Genomic DNA, 9,591 nt, shown 5'->3' with positions numbered 1-9,591 from the left:
AGTTTGCTAAAAAAACACATGAATGACTGCCAGACTATGAGAAATAAGATTTTCTGGTCTGATGAGATGAAGATAGAACTTTTTGGTGATAATTCTAAGTGGTATGTGTGGAGAAAACCAGCCACTGCTCATTACCTGCCCAATACAATCCCAACAGTGAAACATGGTGGTGTCAGCATCATGCTATGGAGGTGTTTTTTAGCTGCAGGAACAGGAAAACTGGTTGCAATTGAGGGAAACATGAATGCGGCCAAGTACAGAGATATCCTGGCTGAAAATATCTTCCAGAATGCTCTGGACCACAGACTGGACCGCAGGGGTCCACCTTCAAACAAGACAATGACCCTAAGCACACAGCTAAAATAACAAAGGAGTGGCTTCAGAACAACTCTGTGATCATTCTTGACTGGCCCAACCAGAGCCCTGACCTAAACCCAATTAAGCATCTCTGGAGCGACCTGAAGATGGTTGTCCGCCAACATTCACCATCCAATCTGACGGAACGGGAGAGGATCTGCAAGGATGAATGGCAGAGGATCCCCAAATCCAAGTGTGAAAAACTTGTTGCATCATTCCCAGGAAGACTCGTGGCTGTACTAGTTCAAAAGGCTGCTTCTACTCAATACTGAGCAAAGGGTCTGAATACTTATGACCAAGTGATATTTCAGTTTTTCTTTTTTAATAAATTTGCAAAAATTTCTACATTTCTGTCTTTTTTCAGTCACGATCGGGTGCAGAGTGTACATTAATGAGAAAAAAATTAACTTTTTTGAATTCACCAAATGGCTGCAATGAAACAAAGAGTGAAAAATTTAAAGGGGTACTTTCTGTACCCACTGTATAGTATGTCTATTAGTCGTATCTTAAGTCCTATATTGCTGCTAATTCACATAACTATATTAACAGTACTCATACTATTCCCTATTACAACCTAGTTACACATACACCAAAACACAATACTCAGTTTACATTTTATATGACACTTCACAAACATATGTAAAACGCATGACATCATTTACATTATGCGATCGTTGTCTTAGGAGACAGGAACAGGGTCATACAGTCTTCATCCTTACAGCAGTACCACCCAATACTCCTTTTCTAAAACCAAGGATTCCACATTCAATTGTATTTCTTCAGTTTCTCTTTTTCAGTAGGATACTGTACATTGATTTGAATAGTTTTCCACATATTAATAGACCGTGGATTCTTGCTCTTCCATCTCTTTAAAATACATTTCTACACCACCACCAGTATCCAGCAAAGAGGTATCTCTTCGGACACACATTATGGGTTGTAGTTGGACATTAACCAATCATGTATTTATAGAGACTGCCTCACCCCAAAGCAGCTTCAGATCCAGACAGTCCCCAAAAAGGTGAGAATCATCAGCCCTTTGGATTCTGCACTTAGAGCAGATTTCATCTCGATCTGTGAAGATCCTATTTATCCTAGTGGGGTAATAGTACAGTCTATGTACCATATAAAATTGTATGACTCTCAAAAAGAATAGACTGGCATTGTCTAGGTCTGATTTGACAAATTCTTTCCCAATCCTCAAACTAGACTGTTACCACTTAGACTAGTGGTGAGCTAATTTTACTTCAGTATTAATTTAGACAACTTGTATGTTATACATTTAAAAAGAGTTACTTTCATTATCATTTTTATCACAATAAGCACAATTCTAACAATAGTCTCTGCAAGGCAGAGTTGAAAATTACAAAGGAGGGACTAGGGTCCAACCCATCTCTAAGGTCAAGGTCCTTCAAGCTCAGCAAGAAGTCTCCTTCTACAAATTGTAAGCCCTTTCCCCTCCCAGTAGATATAACTAGTAATCTTCTGGAACTGCTTTAAGCAGCAGTTACCCCATAACAGTGTAACAGTAAAGCATCCTTGGACTGCCCACATCTTTTTAATAAAAAAAACACTTCTGAATCATATTAGGCTACTTTCACACATCAGGTTTTCGGCGTCAGGCGCGATCCGGCGTCGTGCCGGAATGCCGGATCCGGCAAATGTTTTGTAAAACCTGATGTGCCGGATCCGGTTTTCTGCCGGATCCGTCTTGTTCTTGACAGACAAAACCGGATCCGTCTCATCCGGTTCATCCGTTTTTTTATCCGTTTTTCGACGGATTACGCCGGATCCGGTTTTTAAAATTGACCCTTGTGGCCTTCCGAACGGGATTGGCTACTGGAAAACTATATATAGCATGTTCCTACAGCCCTTCTTTGACAGGTTGTAGAGGAGAAAGTGCAAGTTGGAGAGAAGAGCAAGTTACTGGCGAAGATGGATGTTGTCATTGGAAATATTTTGAAGAATTTGGCGGATTTTATAGCGGTGGCGAATCGTTTGAGGGTGATTGTTCTGGAGAAGGAGAGAGCGAGACAGCAGCGCATCAGGCATCGTAGAAGACATTTGTGGATCCACCCCATCACAGCCAAGAGAATGACGCGTGGGGTCTATTCTACACTCTGCATGGACCTTCGACGAAACCCGGATACATTTTTTGGATATGTTCGGATGAAAATGGAGAATTTTGATTACTTGGTGGAGCGCATTGCACACCTCATAAGAAAAGCGGACACCTATTGCCGCTTCTCTGTTTCACCCGCAGAGCGTCTGATGGTGACTTTAAGGTAAGCCACATTTATTGGATGTGATCGCATCAGAGCACACTTTCACTGCAATCTTGTTGGTGGTAGTTTGTATCTCCAAGTGTTATAGTTCAGTTTTGGTATGTAATGCTGTGATTTAAAACTAATTTATTGTTTTTTAATTCCCCACAGATTTCTTGCAACTGGAGAATCCCTTTCGTCACTGCATTTCCAGTACAGACTCGGGATTTCCACCATATCTGGAATTGTGAAGTACACATGCCGTGCACTGTGGGACTCCTTAGCTGAAGAGTTTTTACCAGAGCCCACAACAGAGAGGTGGATTGAAATTGCTGACAAGTTTCAACAGATATGTCAGTTTCCCAACTGCTTGGGCGCTGTGGACGGGAAACATATCCGCATTGTAAAGCCAGCTGGATCGGGATCGGAATATTTCAATTACAAGAAATATTTTTCAATTGTCCTCATGGCCATCGCTGACGCGGAATACAAATTTATTGCGGTTGATATTGGGGCCTATGGCCGCTCCAATGACTCTCAAGTTTTCAAACTGTCTGCCATGGGGCGTAAACTGTATGGAAACACCTTCCAGTTCCCACCACCTAGACCGCTGCTGCAAACATCTGGTCCACCTATGCCATTTGTCTGTGTAGGGGATGAAGCCTTCCAGCTGTCAGAACACCTTTTGAAATCGTACTCTAGCAGAGGATTGACAAGACCAAAACGCATTTTTAATTACCGCCTCACAAGAGCAAGAAGAATGGTTGAATGTACCTTTGGTATTCTGACAGCCAAATGGCGGGTCCTATTGACTGCGATCAACCTCAAGACAGAAACTGTGGACGAGGTGATCAAAGCTTGCGTGGTACTCCACAATTTTGTTATCTGCAAGGAACCCATTTCCATTGAGGACACCTCTGAAGAAACCACCTTGCAAGATTACCATGACATTACCACTAGAAGTTCTGTGACGGTTTCAGTAATGAGGGACAATTTTGCACTATACTTTATGTCACCTCAAGGCAGAGTACACTGGCAGGATGACAGAGTGTGAAAGATTTGTGCCCTAACCAAACTTGTGTACCTTCTGTACCAACAGTATATACCTTTGCCAACCAAAGTTGGCTATCTTGTCATGGTCTCTATTTTTAGCTTTAGGCCACAGGTGTGTACCTGGTTGTGTTTTATGCAAAGTATTTCACCTTTTAACAAAAGTTGTGTACATTGTTAGGAAATCACCAACAATAAACACAACTTTTCAGGTGAAATACTTTGCTTCAAACACAACCAGGAACACAACTGTGGCAAAAAGCTAAAATTTACCCACAGTTATATACCTGGTTTTGAATACCTTTTTACCTTTTAAATACCCTGTATTTAACCTTTTTTTTAAACATATTTCGCCGCAGAAAGAAATGACAGACAACCAGTGTAAACAATAATTTAACTTTTATTTAAAATATTTTTTTTTGTGTAAACTGTTTTTAAAGTTAAAAAAACTTTTTTAATAAAGGTTTGAAACCAACCAAATGGGCATTTTTATTACAAAAAAAACATTATAACTCGGTGTAGCGTGGGGTGGAAATACTGCTGGAGGGGCTGCGGGACACTTCAACAATGGGAGTGTGGAGAGAGGACTGGGATCGTGGTGGGGAAGGAACAGTTAGAGGTGATGGTGTGGAAAAAGCTACAGAATGGGTGGACATGTGGGAGGCAGAAGAGGTGGTGGGCAGTGGAGTGGAGGGTTGGGCAGGGACTGTAGGAGCAGATGATGTTGATGGAAAGTTGTATGGGGAAGGAGTTTGGTACGGGGAAGGAGTTTGGTACGGGGAAGGAGTTTGGTACGGGGCAGGTTGCTGGAAGTGGGGAGATGTCTGGTACTGGGGAGGTTGCTGGTATTGGGGAGGTTGCTGGTACTGGTGAGGTTGCTGGTATGTAATAGGAGGGGGAGGATGGAAAGTGGCTGGAGGGGGTGCAGATGTAATAGGAGGGGGAGGATGGAAAGTGGCTGGAGGGGGTGCAGGTGGAGGAACTACAGTGGTGGGAGGTGGAGGTTGGGAGGTAACCTGCTGTAGAGCACCGTGGCACGAATGCATTACATGCATCTGCTGGGTAGGAGATAGTGTTGCCATGCGCTCCACAACAGACCTGAAAAAGGTGTGGTTTGGCGAAGATCTTGCTTCTGAATGCATGGTTTGCAGAAGTGTCTTCACCTCCAGAATGCTGGAGTTGATCTGCTGAAAGCCTGCGGAGATTTGCTCTGACAAGACTTTTAGACAGTTCTGGAAAGATGCATTCAGATGCAAGAACTCTGGCGCATAACTCTTTTCCTGACCCCTCTGCCGCTGCCGCCCAGTACCCGCAGGTGTACTAGAGGTGGCAGGGGCAGAAGGGTGGGGTAAAGGGAAAGCGATCTCCTCACCAGCAGCTTCATGTAATGTAGGCGGCCACGATGCTCCTGTGCTGGTGGATGGTACAGATGGGTCGAATGTGTGGGAAGGCTGGGAAGGTGCAGATGTACCGGGGCGGTCGAAGTGTCCCTCGGTGCCGGTCTCCTCAGGGATCGCCTCAGAAGGGTCCAATTGTGCAGGCTCCCGAGTGCTGCTCACCGTGCTGTGGAATAAAGAGAAAAAAAAACAATTAAAATAGTGACATGGTATGGCCCTGGCTGAAAAAAAAAAGTTACATCTAAACATTTTTTTGTCACATGTGGTGTGTAATATTTACCTTCTGGTGAGCATTGTTTCCCGGAGGAAGGACAGGGCTCGTGCGTACTTGTGCTTGCTCCTGCGTCCTCCAGATCCACTCGGGGCCCGCATCTCTTTATTGAACTCCTTCTTGAAACGATCCCTCACAGACCGCCACCGCTTCACAATTCTCTCCCCTGAAACGAGAAAGGACAAAGTGGTTAGTATACAACATCAGTGTTTCCCAAACTCCAGTCCTCATGGTCCCCAGGGGTCATGTTTTCAGGATTTCCAAAGTAAATAGAAATCCTGAACACATGATCCGTGGGGACCACGAGGACTGGAGTTCGGGAAACACTGGTTTAAATCAAGCAACCGGTACTGTATATACTTACGCTCTTTAATCTGGGCCCGGGCTTCGAGGTCCTCCCAGCGGTCCACAAGGAGCGAACAGATTTGCTCCCAGAGTCGTCGGGTAACGATAAGGTCAGCATGGCGGCGGTCAGCCATATTCCAGAGCGGCTCCCTTTCTCTGACGAGATCGATGAGGTGGTCCACATCGAGTCCTCCATCCTCACCGTCAGAGTCGGGAGCACGCTGTGAAGGCTGTTAAAGAAAAAGACAAAAATAACATAATTAGCCTCCACAAAAGAAATTAAATAAAAAGTGCAAAAAAACAAAGCAAAAATATTTATACTTACACGCTGGTGACCGCCGCGTTGCTGTCGCCGACGACCCCGGGAGGCACTGCGAGGACCTCTTGGCCGAGCACCAGATTGGGAAGACTAGAGAAAAAAACAAAAAATGTTATGTCTTTGGATGTAGGCATTTGTTTGCTGTGTGTGGTCTGCAGAACATTGTTTTCTATGTGTTGTGTGTAGTGTGATGTTGTGTTTCTGCGTTTGATGCAAAAAACTTACCAATTGTGAGCCCACTCCAAGTGTCTGTCCACCCCTTCCTTCTTCTTCTGGGAGCTCCTCTTCATCTTGTGAATCCTGTTTTGAAATAAAAGGCAATGAATAGACATATATTACAGAAATGATGGATTTTGGAAATAAAAACTTACCGTCAAACGCTGACGATGCGAGGGAGGGCTCCCAGAAGATGATGTGCTGTCTTCCTGGTGGCCACACTCCATGCCTGTGGGTGGTGTTCCAGCTGCTGCCATTGCTGCTGCTGCTGCTGCATCTATTGGGCGGCTGTTGAATAAAGAGAAACAAAGGGCCAATGAATATCTTGATATTCAATAGCCCTAGTTTGGAGGAATGGGGGATTTGATAATTACCGTCTCTCATCTGCTGCTGGACTCCCCTCCCGTTGTTCAGCATGCTGCTCCGTTTGGGGGGGTGGTGGTGCTGATGGTGCTGCTGCAGATGTCTCCTGCCTTCTCCTGCTCCTGGTTCTTGGCTTGGGTGGCATATTGGGTGTGGCTGAGGGTCCCACTGTCTTGCTTTTATATATGTCTTGTGGGCAGAGCTACTGAGCATGCTCAGACCAAAGAAACTGGATCCGGCCGCCGGATCCGGCTGTCGCCGGATCAGGCACATTGTGGCGCTCATAGGCTTTCATTGTATGAAAAAGCCGGACACGCCGGATCCGGCGTGTCCGGCTTTTTCGCCGGAGACAAAAAACGTTACAGTAGCCGTTTTTTCCAGACGCCGGATCGCGTCACATTGCCGGATCCGGCGAAAATCGGATGAAACGCATGGCCATCCGGCTCGATCCGGCTCTAATGCAAGTCAATGGGGGGGAAACCGGATCCGGCATTGCATTTCGCCGGATCCGGTTTCTGTCAAAAGCGCCGGATCGCGCCTGACGGCGAAAACCTGATGTGTGAAAGAGGCCTTACTGTACAACTTGCTACACTATTTACCAAAGTCCCAGAAAAAATCCAACATCAGATACTGTATATATTATATTTTGATCTTTATATACTTACATCTTCTATGATCACTGAAAAGCTCCCCCCAAAATATTGAGTGCCTTTAATGTAGCACAGTGGAATATATGGAGATGACTATGGCTAGTGTCATGCAAGCTTATTTTCTCTCATCTGAGAGCATTGGGCTGATTAATTATCCAACTCACACTCTAATCAGAGTTTTATCAGAGTGTGAACATAGTGTGATTTGATTCTCTAAGATGAGGAAAAGATGGAGAAAAAAATGTCATGGAAATCAGATGACTCATTGACTTCCATAGCTGAGTGAGATCTGAATAACCCCGGCATGCCTCGATTTTTTTTCCTTGGACAGTCCCTGTGTGAGATAAAAATTGGACATGTGCACGGCCCTATAGACTAACATTGGCCCAAGCGCGATCCAATGTTTTGTCAGATTGCACTTGGCCCAAAAATACGGTCACCTACACGAGCCCTTATATTGTACATGTCTAGGTAGGATGTTTGCAACCTAGTATCAGTTGGTCATCACTTGTTCCATAGATGATAAACTGACACAATTTGCAATCATGGTTGGGGTATTAAGCTATTTGCTCAGCAGCAAGTTAGAAACAACAAGCAGAATTTGTAAATAGCAAATTTTAGCGAGAATTAATCTGCAACGTGCAAATGTCTGACACTTGTAATGACATAATTATCTGATTTGAACAGATGGATTAATTTGAAATAGATAAAGAACAAGGCTTTCCCTGGGAACAATTAAGGGCTGATTATATATTATTAAACCACACAATATTTCTACTTGCATGCATACACACCTTGCAACACAGGGATTCCATTTTCCTCATCTACTGCACAGTAATTTTGAAAAATAAATGGAGGGAAAGGCTTTTCTAAAAGAATAGGAAATAATTGTAAAAGAAATGCAGGCAGTGAGCCCAACATCCATTAGACTTCTCATGGATAATCTACATTAAATAGACATAATTATCCTGTTTCACATCTTTCATTTGCAGCTTTCTAGAATTCTTTTTCCAATCAAATTAGGTGTGTTTTATCCTTTTTCTGTCTTTTTTCTATTTTCAGCAATGCCTAGAATTGTAAACATTCTAAACTATGGAATACACAAGTGTTGACAAGCCCCATCAAAATGACTAGTAGGCTACGTTCACGCTATCGTAATTTCATTGCTGTCCATGAAAAAACTGCCAGTACTCAGACCAATACTATTCTATGCGGCAGTGCAGATTACGCAGAGCTAACATTCACATAAAAAATATTGCGGCATGCCCTAGTCTCTTCCATATCTCTAATGAGACTCGCCTATTCAGGTCTATCGGGATGCAAAAATAGGACCCCATAAGGATCATCCGTATAGGATCCGATTTTTACAGATACATTGCTGTTCTTTAACACAGAAAACTGTGTTTGGTCTTGTAAATTTGAATAACTAATGCTGTATAAAAACTGATGCCATACAGATTGCTTACGGATAAGAGTACAGATGAAAAATACAGCATTTTTCTCTAGATGACAATCTGACAATTTTATATACGCCCCCGTGAACTTAGCATTACTATATGAGTTTACATGAACAGTAGATTAAAGTATTTGTCTTACTTAATATTGTGTATCAATCACAAGCTAGTCACAAAAATCTGTACTCACCAATTTATCATTATTATTCATTTTTCAATTGTAATTTTTACTGAAAGATTTCCATGTTTCACAAAATATAAACTTGAAACAAGTAAAAAATAAAAAAGCATATACTAACACATTACAATGAAAACAGATTAAACCAGGTAAATAGTAGATATGCAGTAAATAATGCTAATATTCAAATTTCTAACAATCTGAAAAGGAGGGAGGACATTACAAGACTTACAAAATACAAAGGGGGGAAGGATAAGTATAGGTATTGGGAAACAAGGTTCTTAGAAATGTAGGCGTATCCAAAAAGTATCCCAAGGAGACCAGATGAGATTAAATCTCTCAACCGTTTCATCATAAAAAGCTGTGCGACATTCGAAATTTCTAATATCTTTGATCCTAGTGTATTATTAATTGTATCCATTGCTGGTCAAAAAGAAAAGCTCAAAAATACCTTTTCCATATATATTACTATAGTTTTGTGATGACTGAAGTCTCCTTATAACCACAGCCGAATAACAAAGGACCATGAGGTGCTGCCGCCAGCTCTTGCCCATTAAACATTTTGGTGTAGTTACGTCCATTTATAATGAGATTGCAGTGATCTCAAACTGTCATAAAAATTCCAAGTCCGGATCTTGTGGAAGAAGACGTTATTGACATTGAGCTTGGGTGCTAAGTTTGCCATATATGCCTGCCTGGAAAGGCTCCTGGCATATCTGCCAAACAT

Source organism: Dendrobates tinctorius, unplaced genomic scaffold (assembly GCF_039654945.1).
Source record: "Dendrobates tinctorius isolate UK_male_01 unplaced genomic scaffold, ASM3965494v1 ptg000219l, whole genome shotgun sequence".
NCBI lineage: Eukaryota > Metazoa > Chordata > Amphibia > Anura > Dendrobatidae > Dendrobates > Dendrobates tinctorius.
This window is presented reverse-complemented; position numbering follows the sequence as displayed.